This window comes from Liolophura sinensis, chromosome 1 (assembly GCF_032854445.1).
Source record: "Liolophura sinensis isolate JHLJ2023 chromosome 1, CUHK_Ljap_v2, whole genome shotgun sequence".
NCBI classification, from domain to species: domain Eukaryota; kingdom Metazoa; phylum Mollusca; class Polyplacophora; order Chitonida; family Chitonidae; genus Liolophura; species Liolophura sinensis.
In genome coordinates, this window is record NC_088295.1 from 56,229,060 (window position 1) to 56,247,489 (window position 18,430).

The following is an 18,430-nucleotide window of genomic DNA, read 5'->3' on the forward strand; positions in this document are numbered from 1 at the left end:
AAGCCAATTGAATGCAGTAAGGGAAGTGTTTTCAGTCCTTGATGTACGTGGTCCAACTACAAACGTCAAACAGACACTTTTCCTTTCATGGAACAGCTTTTGAACTACTTATACTGCCACTATCGCAATCCTTTACTTTCACAAGTCACCACTCTCGCTGTCAGTCAAGCGTCCAGATCGTGTTTTGCCCGTGTGTTAGCCCTGTTCAGAACATCATAAGGATTAGCCTCGGTCTCAGTCCTGGAAGGAACTGTCCTGCCTCGATGCAACTGATTATACGTCATGTCGACGTCAGCATTTCCCGTGACAGCGCCAATAACGTCATCAGAACTGCTCTCACCGTAAGAGTGTCTGACCACGTGATCGTAATCTCCATGCACTTTAAAATGTGCAGCTTCCCCTTGTACTCGGTCGTAGTCGCTATGGTGATTTGTTCTTGCGGCAGATCCAACCGAAAATGCGGCGTCTCCTGAAGTGTTGGCCCCTCTTCCGGTTTTGTTCACCTTGGAGTACAAGTCGCTGACATTCGTCTCTGCAGCACGATTCCAGGGTGTACCATTGTCGTCTCTCTCAAGCTGGTACAGCGAGTATCGGGAGTTAATGTTGTCGTAACCAGCGTTGGGTCGGCTGACGATCTGTGCCTCCGTGACGTCATCATCACGGTTTTCTGTTTGAAGAATGGGAGGCTTCTCTGCGGACCTGACAAAAACAAACAAACGAAATCCATGGATGACTTTGGCATTTAAAAGCTTACAAACTCTTAGGTGCTAAGTTTTTCAGTGGCAAGGTGAAATTGTCCAAGGCAGACGATGCGCGTATTCAATACCGACCTTAAACAGAGACGGTAAATTCTTCCGCTCCTATTTTTCACGTGGCATTAGTGACAAAAAGTGGTCGAGGTTGCTCGTGTCAATGTCTTAGTTCGTGGAACACAGCTTGTCTTCATCCAATATAACCAAGTTTCTACGTCACGGATGGGAAAGTTCGTCAGTAACTTGCCTAAGGTCGTTGGGGAAAAATGGCATTATAATTATGACGAATTCTTGTGTAAGGCCGCAGTTTGCAAATTTTACTTTCCACTATAGCCCTTCAGACACCATAAAAAGTTTTCAGCACAGAGGAATATAGGAGAAATTCACTAACTGAAGACAAATGTTATAACTAGAATGTTTTGCCCTGGATCAAAAATTGATTAACGTTCTAATTTTGAAATTGCGAAAATCTGGAGGGAAAATGGAATTACCGTCTTTTCCACAGGAACACGAGTAGAACCACGATCAGAACACACACCACCATTCCTCCCATAACCCCACCCACAATAGCACCGGTATCTGGGGAGAAAGAGAAACTTGTAGGGCAAACTTGACCAAACTTCTGACAATCACTCCTACAGTCTTTGGGTAATATACGAGTCTTTACAACCGCGCCTGAGAACAAATCTGTTCAAGATAACGAGAATTCTACTATGGATAATACCAAGTTTTGTAAACATTTCGACATTACACCTAATAACATGTGGTTATAAACATGGGTATACAGTTAGACACAGTTCTGCACGTTTTGGAAGAGATCTGTCAAAATCAGACTCTTTAGGAGGGAGTCACCACTGAACTATATGAAATGCAATGATTCGTGGCAAATGAGACTTGTACAGTAGAACTGTAAACACTGTGTCCTCTATCTAGTTAACAGAGTGCAGCACATAAGGCTTTCCTGAAATTTTATACTGTATACCCTACTTTTCACCAAATTTAGAAAATCAAACCTTACTGTTCACATTCATATTGTTGGCTTTAAGGATATAAGGATAGGAAATAAAAGAGCGCTCTGGGGCCGGTTGTTCAAAAGAAGTTAAGCTAATTAACATGTCATTTGTACATTTTCTCGCTCTCCGCTTGTGAGGCCTTAGTGACAATAAGTCGTCGACGAAGCTCGTGTGGTCGTATATGCAGGCTAACATTCGTTGAAGCTCACTTGTCTTCCATCAATATATATAATTCCTCCACCCATAAAATTGACTTAAAACAATCATGAGAGTGAAAAAGCCTTGAGTATTACGTTAGCCAATAATGAAATAATGAAATAAATAAATACATGGGTTTGGGTTTATTCTTTTGATTGTTGCTAAACGTCATTCCAAAGGGCCCGGGATAAACCACCAACCTTTGGCTAGGTACTAACAAACTATCCATCATGTGACCTATACAGATAGGCATATTGCATACCATAGTGATAGGAAACAAGTGGTCCTCAACAAGTCCTTGTCATCAAAACCCAACGATTCCTGATAACGGGTGACTCGGCAAATTCCGTGTCCAGGAATGAGCCTGGGTTTAGCCGCGGTTGGTAACTGTTTTATTACCAACAGACTGATCTATTATTAGACATTTTGAGACCTACATAGTACTGCCCCTATTGTACTGGGTCTTATTAGCGTACCGTTTAATTCCCCTTTTAAAGGAAAGACATCACGAGTTGTATTCTCCAAAGCGAGGCTGTTATTTGGCGACGTGGTCTCGTATGACGTCATGGTGGGTTGGTATGTCGTCATGGTCTTGTATGACGTCACGGTGGGTTGGTATGTCGTCGTGGTTTTGTATGGCGCCACGGTGGGTTGGTATGTCGTCGTGGTCTCGTATTGTGTCACGTTGGGTTGGTATGTCGTCGTGGTCTTGTTTGGCGTCACGGTGGGTTGGTATGTCGTCGTGGTCTTGTATGACGTCACGGTGGGTTGGTATGTCGTGGCTGAAAAACAAAGAAAGTTGTCACTGTACCTTTACGGGGCCTTTGGTGCCAAACTATCTTGAAATTTATTCATTATACTACTTATGTAAGCCTGAAATATTTTTAATGTGTTCAGTTTAGAAAATTATACGTTATATCGACGAATTTTACCCCCATCTTTGAGTAAGACAGGGGTGGTCTTGGAGTAAATTTACATGGGTTGACTGATATAGCTGTGTGTAATGCTTGTTAGAAATCAGATCTGCGTTATGATAGACATCCACTCAGATGGCATGTAATTTGTTTTAATTACATTTATTTATTTATTCAACCATAATACTCAAGAGTTCAGTTTCATGGGTGCAGGAAACAGGAGCGGCTGTGCAAAACCACAGTTATTAAGTGACCAATCTTGAGTGATTGCTGTCACTGATAAAATAATTGGTCAAACTGTTTCGAAAACTTATTTTAAAAGAACGATAACAGTATATAACATATATCAAACTGCTGTGCAGGTGATAGTTTAATAGGGAACTTAATTAATGTGGTTCCAAGCTGTGCATGTAGTCTGTGGGGATAAAACAGTAACATCGTATACTGAATACAAGAAACAATGGTCAATGGACCTTGTAGCATTGGTATATATACCCTATTTATCATAGCGCTTCGAAAAAGTTTTATAGAGCCCTATATGTGGAACTGAGCAGTATGTAGGAATTATTGCATAACTGCATAAGATCATCTGCAATTCCTGCACGAAACTCAGTTTTAAAAACTTGTAATGCCCCTTTCTTTCTTTTTTGTTGAACTATTATGAAGGCCAAACAATATGTTTACCCCAAATAAACTAAATAAATTTTAGTTCTCCACACAACTGACAAAATGCGAAATTTCAAGGCCAGAGGCAGAAATCTAACTTACCGTTTGTCTTTATTGAAGACGATTCTTCTGATCCTCCTGTCGAGCCTGCTGAGATTGTTGTTGTTGCAAGAGGAGGACAAGTCCCTGACAATAATAACAGTTGATAAATTATACAAAAATGAAATTAAAGACGCTAGGAAGTTTACTAGATTATGAGAAAAAAGAAATATACCAAGCACCTTAAACTCTCATTGGAAACGAACTACCACGTAGTTAAGCCAAGAATGCAACGAAGATGCTGAGTTATAGCTTGTACAGTACTACCCGATCCTAAGGATATACTCAACGCCTGTCATCCGCCCATCTGGTACGCACCTTGATCGGCTGTGAGGCGAATCCTACGCGGATCATAGGGCCATGATGGGCGGCCCATACGCGGATGTTGGCACTATCTCGATGGCATCTTACGCGGATCTTGATTGGCCGGTGCATGTAGTCTCGTTTAGACCGTTTATGGCACTTTAGCTTTTGCCTACACGGTAGCTATAAACATGACATGATATATGTTCAGTTTGCTTACCTGGAAAGGTAGGCGTGGTGACGAGAATACTATAACTGAATGATCTTTCATTCACTTTATTCTCTCTCATTCAAACCAGTAAAAAAGTTAGGTAGCCCAATGCATGACGTCCAACTTTTTCTTTCTCGTTTCTCAACGCTGTTTATTAGTGTCAGTGGAAATGTAAAGTCGTTAATGCATTCCCGTACAACCGGAGATAAAGTAAGTTCCCACCAAAAGCTGTACTAATATTATAAATTAGGCACCAGTGGTGCCTAAATCATCATTTATAAGTTCTGTTATATCTATACACTAAATTTATCTCTTAAAATGACTCATTATCTTGATTATGTGCGAATTAGTAACCACGCTGGGAGCTAGACCGTTAGTCAATACCCTTTTTTATTTCGGGAGAACAAGCAAGGTTGGTGTCGAGATAAATGAGAGCGATAAACAGAAAAATAGTGTCTTTAGTGGTTTTGAGATAGCACAGCAGCTGTGCACTACCCGAGCCGCCAATCTCAGCACTGAGATCTGTTCTGTTCGAAATTTGACTCCAACCCAGCAAGAGCGGAACAATGGAAATATCTCAACAAACTAAAACCTTGAAGACCATGTAATTGAAATTAACATTAGTGCGCTTTTAAACCTAATTCTTCTTTGAATGATACCATAGAAAGTATGTAATTTACTACTTTTTAAAAGCATTTACATGAATATTTGGAACAAAGTTGCTGACAATAAGCTAAATTTCATCTGTTACATGTGATCATTTGTCAACTATCACAATGTCGTCCCTACTCTATAGTTTAACTCTCCATGGTGTAGGCCTTTGTATTGCAGCTGAAAATTATCTATTCGTATGTATTCATAATAACTCGTGGAAACTGTTATTTTTTTAGTATCAACGAAATTTAAGGGATTGCTGAAAATACTTACCGGAAGAAGTGCATGTATATATAATCGATCTCACGCTACTGAACGTGGATATGACAATGAGATGTTCACAAGGGTAACCTGCTAGTAGCGAAGAGGAATGAAGATCACACTGACTTAGACCACTACATTTTGACTGTAACTCATGGCGGTCATCGTTTGTATTTCTAACCCAGCTACATCGGCTTGTGTTACGATGGCAACATTGGTCAGGCACAGTGGCTGATATCTCACGAGGACAAAGTTGGTCAGTCTGATCCCATAGGTAAAACTTGACCTCTAATATACAGATCTGAGTCCCCTCGTCACACTCTAATTTGTTGTGTGTTTGACTGAAAACTGATGATCCGTGACAGGCGTCGGAGGTAATGACTGAAAAATATAAACAAGAATTGTATATAAACATGATAGTGTAAAAATGTGTGATTCTACACACACAAAAAAGAAAGGAACAAATCAGGCAAAAAGAACAGAACAGTCTGTATAGCCTGTGTGGGTCAGATAGAAGCACCTTAATCTAGCTCATTAGTCAAACAGTTGCACGGCACCCGTCGAATCACCTTCACGTGTATGTTTTCCAAATCGGTTGAGTTGCGGGAGGAGGGGATAGTCCTATAATGTATGAGTGAAATAATTTTGAGTACGGCATAAAAGACCAGTCAAAAAAATAAATTCTACAGCACAGATATTGGTGTTATAACATAACACGGCAATTTGTACTACATTAACTGCTGGTGTATTAATACATACTCTTACCATATAATGCTGGCAGCCGCCGTTTAAGTGAAATATTGTTAAATGCGGCGTAAAACCCTCACAAAATGCATATTATAACAGCATGGTGTAACAGGTTTGTCACGCGCACTGATAAAGGGCGGTGTTGACATCTGAGCCCTCTCCCATACATGTTAGGGTCATCAGTGGAATTTTCTTCAGAACCACACTTAAACAAGTACTCAAATGTACTACTCAACAAAGCCAGCTCTCTGTTTTTTTTTTGTTTTGTTTGTTTGTTTTTTATTTTTTTTTGTTTTTTTTTTTTAGGTTTTCTTGACTCTTCAGTCGCGTAAGCTTGTATTTTATTTCCTTTAGCTATTTACAAAGTCTTTTATTACACGAGTTTTGTGTCTAGCCTTAGTCTTAGGACTGAACAAGATAAGGACACTTAGGAGATGCCTAAGTGAAAACATACATGTAAAATATTGCTACATTTAGCATCCTTCATTAGAATTCGCTTCATGTTAGCGTTCTGTATGTACTGTTGAACGTCATATATACTTTTGTAAAGAGTGCCCTACTTAAATTCTAAAGCAAAGTTCCTGTATGCACACGGACTAGGTTTGGTAACGTCTACACAGTACAGATACACTTACCTGCGACTTGGCCGGTCCATATATGATCAGCGTAAGATCCTGTACATATTTATCACCATTCAGAGAAAATTCTATTGATTTGATAGGTTGAAGTGCCAAACATACAGAACCAATATGAGAGGGTACATCAGTTTTCATATACCCCTGCAATCAAGGCGTCAGGCTCGGATGTATCCCCAGAATCAAGGCGAAATGCGCAGATGTAAAATGTAAACAGAAAGGGAGACAACTTTGAACAAACTTCGTCCGTTAATATTTTCATCGGGTTCGCCTCGGAAAAATATTATCGACATCAGCCAAATATCTACCCGTATACCCCCGGAAGGCCGTCATATAACAAAAAATATATACACATGTATGTATATGTTGTGACACGCACCTTCTAAGACACTTACCTTCACCATCTACGGAACATACTTGCAGTCCAGCTGTCAGAATCGTCAGGAAGACTGGCATGTACATGGACGGTTGCTCTCTAATAAGGCACATCTTGAAGTTTTCACATCTGTTCACCCCGAGGAAAGATACAAGTCGTTGGAATGAACGTAAACGGCGAATGTATACGTATTAGCCAGTAATCAGGACGACTGGTTGAACACCTGCGTAATCCAAACAAACAGAAAGAGTTGTACATCAAGAAGGGTTTGTCATCACCTCATTTTCATCAGAAGTATAATCACAGGTGCCTCGTAAGACAACAGAAGAACACTCAGCTAAATGTGCCTCCGCCCTCAACCCTCCAGTATATCACGGGCAACTCTGTGTGCTTACAGATCGTGGTCCGTGTGACAAATCCCGTCCCCCTCACTGATCTGTTACCACTGCTTTTCGGGAAGCAGAGCTTAATAAAGAGTCCGGCATGTCAATGCGGCTAAATGCTAGAACACCCACGTCTTTCATGTACACAAACTCGCATATGTATGGAAGCCGGATGCGCCCAGGCTCTCTTTCCTATACACACTTTCCCCAAACCAGGAAGATCGACATGTAAGCGACACTACGAGGTTTAGTCAAGAGTCATGCAGCCCAGATAAGGAGGACAACGCGATATTCTGAAAACTTTCTATAGACATCCCAGCCACATCTAGTCCGGAATATCGTAGTCTGAATCTGGCAGTGTCAACTGAATTTTGTGTCCTCTCCCAAATCCCTTTTACTCCTTCATTTATCCCCCAAATCTTGTCGGGGTTTCTATCACATCTCATATAATGGATTGGTTATCGCCTTAATCATGACTTAAATGTGAACATACAGTCAGCCACTATATATACATAGAAAACATGATATAGGACACAGTTATCCCAGAAAAATATGTAAAAAGTTTTACGAAGTTTTGAAAGCCGAAAAGATGAAGTTCAGCATTGGAGATATGACACTGATGGACAATTCATTTTGAGCAGCCATGTTGCAGGTTCCCTCTTGGACTGTGCCAATCTCTAGCGCAGAAAGCGTCACGCGATAAATGGCTGTCACGTCAAAAAACCCATTATCTCTCTATTGTCGATTTTTTAGGTTGGGTTGATCGTTAAACTGATGCTTTTTGGACCACATATATATGAGCAGCTAAACGAGAACGTCACAATATGTACATGTTGGGCAGGATATTACAGTAACTTGTAAAGATAATCGGGCAAGAAAACCGCCTCGGGAGAGTCACTGCTTGAGGAAAAATATTTTGACTTTGCATTATCTTTCCTACACAAAGTCATATTTATTACGAAAATATCTTCCCAAATCTGAATGAAAGAGTCTGCTACGAATCAGAAGGTCCTGCTACGTTCAGTAAATTCCATGAAATCGGTACAGCCAGCTAGGTCGAATACTTACACCCGTGTAGGACGAGGACGAGCAGGACGGCTAAAACACGACGCTTGTGTCCACGAACATCGCTCTCACCGAGCAACAGAACATTTCTGGAATTCTTCTTTATCAACTAATTGAGCTTTAGTGACTGACTTCATGTTCACCTTAAGAAGGGTATGTTCTCTGTGCGAAATAAATACCCTTTTTGTGTGTTAGTTTGTTTCTTTTGTTGTTAATAACGTCATGCACAGTGAAGAATTTTCCTTTTATATGATGGTGGTCAATTTTATGCAATGAGGAAAGTACAGTGTCTCCCGTGTAAACCACCGATCTTTGGCAAGTTACTGACGTACTATCCAACATGTTACCCACAGATGTGCTCACCATACTGGTTGACGACAAGTGTTCTCCAAGAAAGTGTGGTGCCACTAAGACCCAAAGTACAGTGAGAGAGGGGGAAATCAGTAAATTCCATGCCCCAACTATCAGTCTCGTTTTCTTCCTCCGCAACTGTTTTATTACGAAGTGCAAGTTAGTGACGGACGTGTGACGTATGCTCACATACACCATGTGCTTTCAGCGAAGGTTACACTATATGCAAACGGTACAATGAGTGCTGCAGACTTTGTCACCAAAGCCCAAAAATTGTGAGAGCAGGCAAATCTAATCATTCCCTGCTCAAAGCTTCGTAATTCAAGCGCCTTTAACAATTAGTGCTATAAAAAAGATGAAAACATGGTTGAAAGTGCGACATTTAGAGGAATGACTCTTTCTGGAACCAGATCGACACCGAATGTCATCTAAATCTCGAAATGTACACTACAACTCCAACTTAACATCATTTTTAACTTTTCATTAACCTGTTTTCTAATCTGAAAAAAGTAAGACATTCTGGCGATAATTGGAGGACAGCGCGAGATTCGAACGAGATTCTGTAGAGATTTTGTGTCCCCTGAGATGAATTTGTGATCTTATTTCAAAGCACGGCATTCCTGTACATCTCGCATTATTCATCAAATTGCGCCGTAGCATCGATAGAATCCCGTCATTAGTTTGTGTCCATGTTGTCAGCTATAATGTACATGTAGCGCGGGATTCAAACGAGATTTTGTAGTGATTTCGTGTCCCCTGAGATGAATTCGTGATCTTATTTCAGGGCACGGCATTCCTGTACATCTCGTTTTATTCATCAAATTACGCCGTAAAGTTTGGGTTCATCTTGTCAGAAATTGGGACATTATACATGTACATTCTAGCCAACTCGAGCTCAAATTTAACCTTGGAAAATCAAATCATTTATTTTGAGGAGATTTCAACATTTGGACGGCCTGAAGACGAAATGCGATATTCTGACAAGACTAAGTGGAGAGTCGATGTGTTCTGCGAGATATGGTCGAGGATTTGGTGGAAAAGTGAAAAGATCAGGAGATCAAGTGAAAAGAGATATTGCATTGAATATCGTTGAAGTCTCGTTCGGATTTGATCAGAATGAGATGTTGAGGTTCTCATCTCGACTGAATCTTCTTTTTCGTAGTTTTTCGTAGTGTCGTTTCAATATCGCGGTTTCTGGTTTAAAGCAAATTTGCGCAGGAAAACATGAAAGTGACCCCCTGGAGCGGCTGTGACAAGAACAAATCTTCTTATTCCCTGTACAACCTGGCGAAACACTCTAACCCGAAGTCTTCTTATTCCCTGTACAACCTCGCGAAACACTCTAACCCGAAAGTCGTAGAGACTGGTAAACGAATCTTAGCCAAACATTTGGCAAGGTGTACGTGGATTTATGTGTTTTCGCTCTCGTCTTCAAAGTTTATCTGGGGCCTTCATGGCTCAGTCGGTTAGCGCGCTAGCGCAGCGTAATGACCCAGGAGCCTCTCACCAATGCGGTCGCTGTGAGTTCAAGTCCAGCTCATGCTGGCTTTCTCTCCGGCCGTAAGTGGGAAGGTCTGTCAGCAACCTGCGGATGGTCGTGGGTTTCCCCCGTGCTGTGCCCGGTTTCCACCCACCATAATGCTGGCCGCCGTCGTCTAAGTGAAATATTCTTGAGTACGGCGTAAAACACCAATCAAAAAAAAAAAAAAATCAAAGTTTATCTGGAATAATTTAAGTCAGGTATGGAGAAGCCATTTAATAACAAAAACACTGATGTTTAGCCATGGTACTAAGGGGTGTCAAAGTTGCCAATCTTTACGCATTAACATGAGCAGGTAGAATAAAACTCTAAATGCTCTTTTACTGAGCAGAGATATCAGAGAAGAACCCGCATTTCCAAGTACTTGAGCCATTTTAGAGCGTCTTGCCTTGACGTGGAATCACTATATCGACATGGAAAAGACGGGTGTTTAAGTATTGGTTGATGGGCAAATGCCAAACGAAACTTATTTGCAGCTAAATGGAATTTTATAAGTCCCTGGGGACAGATGTTAAATACATTTAGTTACACAAGGGTGAAAGAAGTAAATTTAAGGCACGATTATCATCTCAGAGCCACCAAATTAAAGACACCATTTTTTAAAGCACCGGAAAAGAGCGGTTCCCGTGATGTTGTCGAGCTTTCCAACAACAAATGGAAACCAAGCGTATTTCATAACAGTCGAACTCCACATCTGCGATCAGCGTAGGTTACGCAGTTGTATATCCATGTACTTTCGGAGACAATGCCTATTCGATTGGGATATATGGTTGTGCTAAAACAGCTGTGCGCTGACTTATACTATCAAAAGACTGAAAATATAGACTGGCATTTAACATATGTGGGCTTCATCTTAATGACCAAACTATTCCATAATATACAATAACGTGGCTAGCGGCTGATCAGGTGAGTTAAAATGTGGACATAAACTTCTCAGAGCTACAAGCCATACCCACAAGTGTTAATTCACACCCATTGTTTAAATCCCCATGTACCTTTCTCATCGCGCAGATAACTTATAATATCTACACTGAAGAAAACAAACTACAGGCTTTTGGCCACTCCCGTGTTAAAACACTTACCTTCATCATCAGCGGAACATTCACATAGTTCCGCTCTGATAGCTGCCAGTAAGATAGCCAGGTATGCGGGTCGTTGACTTGCGACAAGGAACTTCACGACCTGTTACACCTGTTCTTTCAACTGCAGGACATTACAGACGACTGTCTTATAAGGTATGATGTCAAAGATGTAAAGAATCAGTTAGAGATCAATGTAGGTATGAGGATTCCCTGATTTTCCATTTTCATCCTTTAATTTTTCACCAGTATATAAGTCTTTGAGGTGATCAGACACACGTCATGGTATGAAGACAGCACGATATGCATATACTCCCGTCTGCCTTTATAAAAACCACAAACTTCCTCATTGCGCGGCAGATGTGTGGGCTATTACATTATGACTTCGCAGGTGGGGGGCTTTTCACAAATTGTTTCGTAGGTAGTATCAAATACGGCTACAAAATACCGGTGAACTACGCGATCTCACTGCAGGCAAATCTAGAACACTCAGTTATATCACTTTTATTTACATTAGTCTATTTACAGTTAGACTAAAACTCTGACTGTGATATGAAGCCGGATCTCACCGGGTATGACCGACTATTTGCCATCTATCACACTGTCGTTACTGCTCTTGTTTTTAGGCTATGTGGTATAGTCGTTTATGTGGCTGTTTGGTATAATAATGTACATAGCGCAGTGTCCTGGGATGTTGTATACAAAGTTACATGTTCTTGTATAAAACAGACATGTGCGTAACGTGAATTCATGTTACTCAAATCAACTAAGGGGATCGATTCGTCTTTCTCTAAAATACAGCTATGTATAACTGTACAATTGCCAAAGAAATGCTGGCCGTTGTCGTATAAGTGAAATATTCTCGAGAACGGTATAAAACACCAACCAAATGAATAAATAAATATAGCCAAATATCTTTTGTACTACGGCCAGACATTTGTTAAAACGCTCTATTGCCTCTGACCTACATGTAACAAGCATACAGTGTATATAGGTTTATACGGTTAACCATGTACATATGTGAAGGGAATTGCTGCACGTGCCTTATACTGCCCATGCCCTGTATATAAAAACTACATAAACAAGGCCACTTGAAAATAAATTATCAGCACATATATATATATATTTATACGCGTTTGTTACGAGGTTGCCTAATGGGGCTGTGTATGGACACTGAGAAAAAAAATCCCGTTTGACTTCTAGAAGTATTAAACGCGAGCATTTCTGAGCACACAGCAAAGATGTTGTGAGATAACTATGTTGCCTTTAAGGCCATCCTATAACATGATGACTAGACCATAATCTTGTTTTCTTGATCCCGTTACGAAAGAGTTGGCGTGGGTTATTACTGATGGAAGGGCAAGTTTGTATTTATACACCATTGTGGGATTGTCGTTGACAATTCCCCTGCAGAAGGACTTTATCACCAGTTTTGTTTTCCGCATAAACAAATAAATAAATAATCTCTAGCTCCATGAATTATCATGTGAAAAGGCGGATTTAAATTTATTATGAAGATGTATCACGGAAACGGGAAGTTTTTCAAATCCAAACGCAAAAAGATATTTTTAAGTTAGCTTATGTGATATCCTTTGTATTTAGGGTGGTAGAAAGCGGGAGTTCTCAGAATAAACCACTGAGCTGTGGCAAGTTACTGATGGACTTTTTCAGGCGTAAAATAAAGGTATGCACACAGTGCATCAAACGTGCGTGACAGCCAAATAAAAACAGTACAAACCTAGCGATATCTCCTCGGTGTGACCCGAAGCTAGGCTCAGTAGTTACAAATGGTATCAGGTATGATTTGATCTCGGGACTTCTGCCTTCGAGGAAGTTTATCCCACTCGACAACCGCAGTGCAGTAAACTCCATACGACGTGTTAATATATTTTATATAGCCTATACTAAAAATTCGACAAAAAGATAAATAAGTGTGAATATTTTTAAATACTTTCTTTATTATTATAATTACACAAAGGCTGTTTTGATACACCTTTGAAAATCTAACATTTCATATTATGACGTAATGTAACTAATTGCTTTAAATTACGGTACGATGTATTTCTTTTCATAGTTTTTGTCACACATGCGTCAGAGGCGTAATATATGTGACCTAAAGAACATATAACAGCGGGCACATTATATGCTAGATGAGCCTGTGATCAATAATCCATTCGACAATGTGCGGGATAAATGTACCTCATTCTGGCAGGTTATTTACTGTGTGATAACACAAACATGTACGGTATATTACTACAAGAGTACAGTTGGTGAGTGGGGAGTTCTTTTAAGTGAATCACAAGTGCATGCGCGCATCACTGTAAAGCGTTCACGTTTATTAACTTGCATTTAAAAATGCAAATTTACCTGCTCGACAACTGTCATTGTAAAATCCATTCTTCCACAGAAGTTTATAATGCTTGTATGGAAGCCGGATAAAACCATTATCGTACCATCGTATCATCGTTCCATCGCCCGGCGTACTTAGTGTTAGCTATCCCTTAGCCGAGGGTCCCAGTTTTCCCGCATTCCTTCTCTTATCCCCTGCTGTTACACTTGATTGATCTGTTAATTTACATGGTTATTGTGTAACGTAATTATTGATAACGGCGAGGTTTATGAGTGGAGGAAACCTGAGTGCCAGGGTTGAGTAAACCACCAACATTTCCACATACATACATGCACACCTTATTGGTGGAAGACGAGTGGTCTTAAACAAAGGCATACGGCGCAAGCGTCCACAGGTGCCTCGTTTTTGTCAATAATTAAGGCTACAAACAAATCTTTGGTCAGGGGAATCCACAAATTCCTCGTCCAAGATCGGGATTGAACACGCACCTCGTGCATGTGTTTTTACAACGGATGGTCACACATCTTAACCACTCGGCCACGCCTTATGTGCTACGTAAGTCGCCAGTTACACTTTCATAGTCATTGGGACGTGAACTTGACCTTGGCAGGTCATTAAAACCTAAGTATGGATTTTACAATTGCCCTTAAAAGACAACACAGTTTGCTATTTTTCTGGGGAATCAAGCTCTTAGACATTATTCCCTATTATAACCGGCCCTCGCTTTGTGTATAATAATTCTCCAACATCAAACTAGAATGAACTATATACCTTTCGATGATTTGGCGATGTTGAGTGATAAGGCCCCTATATGGCCATCTTCTTTTCCCAAATAATTAGTTTCCTGAAAGAGTCACCTCACGTGAGGTATAAGTTTAAAGTTGAAACTGTTCCAAACGTAAAGACATCTTTATCATTGACATAGACGGTCTGCTTTTTTATTTTGCGCTTGTTTTCCTTTTACAGCAAATGAGGTTTTTATCAATTAGTGTCCTATATCAGTCAAATAATATACAAGAACATGTATAAGTTGAAGGTCGACTGGAAAAAAATCTCATCAAGGTGATCATTACCACAACAACACAGGCCTAGCGATGCCTCGATCTGGCACCGGGGGTCTGTAGGTAGCCTACACTGGCTGCAAACTAGAACCCCTTGTGCTACAATAAGGAATTATAGTAGTCCCGCAGTTAAAGATTCACTTCTTTGGATGACACGTTCAACACTGTTGCTAACCTTGATTGGACTTTGTCTCGTCCAGTTTAACAAAACCGTGACGTTAAATAACTGGCAATAATGATAATCATTTTGGAAGAAGGAAAGTATCTGACATCTACACACACAAAAATTTAAAATGTAGTCCCGTACACATTTTTTCTCCATCCCAACCTTCTTTTAACACCAACATGTTAACGGCAAGCACAAAAAGCCCAAGTCTTTATTCTGTGAAATATCTGTGAATGGCGGTACACATTTTAATGGCATTCCCAAGAATTCTGTTGCCAGTGGGATACGTTTCCCGGACCATTTCGGTACTATGCTACTGCTTTGTCTCATAATCTTTCTGGCCAAAGCACGAATTAACAGCAAAGATCTTTGACTCGAATAATTTTAGTTGGGTATGGTTCCCGATAGTTTCCAGCATGGCGTGACGGAACTCGAATTGCTTATACTTTAAGTTGGTATATAAGAATGCCTTATTTCACAGCGTACTGTGCACTGTTAAGGGTAGTCTACCTATGAAACATCACAGGACGGAAAAACATTTGATATATAACCAAACCATTTTGCAAGAGTTTATCAGAGGAATAAAACATCTTTGACACCGAATAAAAGAGAGAAACATGTTCAGGCAGAGAATAAGAAAGGGAGACAACTTCCTCGATTGCACAGTTCTAGTTAAGCAGGAAACGTACAAATTACGAAACAAAACAATGTAAGTCTGGTGGTTGTTTCGATAGTTAAACGTGACATAGATACTAGATTCCGGATCAAACAAATCAGATCACAGAAAGCACACTTATGAACAATACTTATTAGAATGTTTTTGAAAGAATTTACTTGTATATTATGGTTTAGACGTGCTGAAACGTATTATTGGGTCATGCGTGTTTACAGAAGGCGAAACTCTTGTAGAACTATAGGGAAACCATCGTGCCTTCTCACGTTAGTTGAGATAATTGTATGAGATAAGACCGAAGCTACTCCAGCCAGACAAATATAAGAAAAGAGGAAATTACTTATTTTGCTTATTTACAGCACGTCTAATCCATCCGTACAAAAGTGTACAACCAGTGGTCACTGTAATTGTCACCGTCACTGTCAGGTATTTCGAAAAAAGTGTAGTACATATACATGATACCCCACCAAATATGGAACAAATGGAAAATATAATTTCTCTTGTAAGATATGAAAATGCAGTACACTTATTGAATCCCTGCATAATATTAACCAGGTACCGTGACAAGTCGATGCAACATTTTATACATATATACCTGTCTTCCACGAAGACTGCATGCATTGAACACAGCTTGCCTGCAAGAACCACGCCACTCCTCAAAAACTGTGACGAGTGCCATCTAAATTGATATCTGAAACAAATATGCACACAGCGACGGTACTTTGCTAAGAAAGAATTTAAAATACAAAGCATATACGGCAATTTACTTCCCAAGGTCACCAATATGATGAAAGTGCCAATAAAACTGTGGCAAATTTGTAATTGAGAAGTAGTGTAAACAATTAGCTGAACGCTAATAACGGGCCAAAGCTATACAGAAATGCTTTCCCTAATAATTTGCTTATATATGTTGTAAATACAATGACACTGAATATAAGATAAACGGAACAATAATAACCTTAGAGCCCGTTTTATCACTGGGTGGGATGGAAGGGAGTTAAAATCAGGACCTTGATTAGTGAACTAGCTCTGTACATCGCCCAGACTGTGAAAGGAAAGACCTGACGGCAGGGAGAGACAGCTGGACCAAGGGGGATAGCTCTAACTACCCGTTTCACAATCACCACAGAGCTGGATACATCACCCAAGCCCATACACCACTAAAAACTCCTCCTATGTAATAATACTGTTTACCCTGTATTCATGATAAACAAGTTGAATAACGTCGTCGATGTGTGTTTATTGCAAATGTAACATGAGGGAGAAATGTTAGTTGGTAGCTCTTTCAGACTAACCGTGCGAGCTACTGTGATGCGTCCTGTGTCAGACATGGTAAAAGTCATCTGCATTTTTTCTAGTGCGCGTGGCTAAGTATCCCATGGGCGAGTTTATCTCTCCACTGTCGATCGGTCATTTTCATGATTTCATAAAAACATGGTTTCAGTCCTTTTGCGTTAATATAGCTGTAAGGCTCAGTTTATAGACACAAATAGAAAGGTATGGAAATTTCATTAGGTGTTGAAGTACCTTATTTAAGTTGAAGAACTTATTAAATTAAACCATGGAGAAAATTATGTTTATATGTTATCAACTTAAAAAGATGAAAGTAACAATATGCTAGATTTTAAAATCCATCGTCTTTTGGAGAGCTGTACAACTCAGTCATTGTTTTATTTGCTCTTTTTCAAACTTAGCAGACCAACGCAAATGTCACGACGAAGTTTTCGGAAATTCCCCTAGCGTTTTGCCAAATAGCAATTCTGGCCTGACGAATCCACTATTCCACGTTGATCTCCAGACTCGACAAGATCAGCCCGGGGGCCTGGAAGACAGAACGGAAATGTTGACTTATAATACTGCGGGTAGTTATCTGACGCCAATTTTCAGGCCGACTCGTCAGCCAGATTCTCAGTTTACAGGAATGGATCACGGGACCGAACTCAGGTCTTTTAACGCTGGTGAAGAGGATGATGGGTATTGTACGCCACTGTCCGACCAGAATGCCCTGTACGAGATTCTCAATGAATGAGAGACCGTGGCAGATCAACACCCCTACAGCCAAATGCGTTACTGAGTTTTACCACTGTAAAAGGACAATTATATACTTCAGTCCGTTTCTTCATCATAATTATTAACGTTGGATTACAGCCTTAAAAGTTTGAATGCGCGTACGTGTTGGAGACAAGCTCCACAGCTTTCTGCAAGGAGGCGAGGAGTATGCAAATGACACATGTTTACTAAGTGCATCGATAATAGGTTGAGCTACACAACGCTATCGTCTTTAGCTATCGTTTCCAGCTGTCACTTTTTATTTTGTTACTGTTCTATTCCCTTCGTTATTTGTTAGACTGTGTCACGTGACCCATATCTGTCAGGCTGCATGTTGAAGCGTTGGACTGAAACAGTGGATTCCTAGGCTATTACAGCAGCCAATCAGCGCTTTGTTTGAATGCCGACGGTGCCCATGTGAACGTCTTCTGCACATCAATACTACCAGCAGCTTTAAAAGAGGAAGTTGTAACTTCCTCGCTTGGCGTTCAGCATGAAGGGGATAGTGCAACGACTGGTTGACTCGTATCAGTATAATGGCTGGGGCGTGGCAGCTTACTTGCCTTCGGTAAGTCGTCTCAGTGAAACCGCACTTGATGAAAGAGGGGTGGAAATCCGTCCTGCGACAAGGGGGCACATTACATACACCCTAAGGATTCTTTCGTCGTCATATGACTGAAAAATTGTTTAGTACGACGTTAAACCCCAAGCACTCACTAACTCACTACCAGTAGTATGTCGTCTTGCATAGTGCTGCCTCAGTAAAGCATGACGTTAGACCCACCCATGCAGTACACAAGCATCTGATCGTCCAGTATACTTGTGCTTGCCTCAATCAGCGCTGGTACAATTTACACAAAGTGTTGCCGACCAGAAACAGGCCT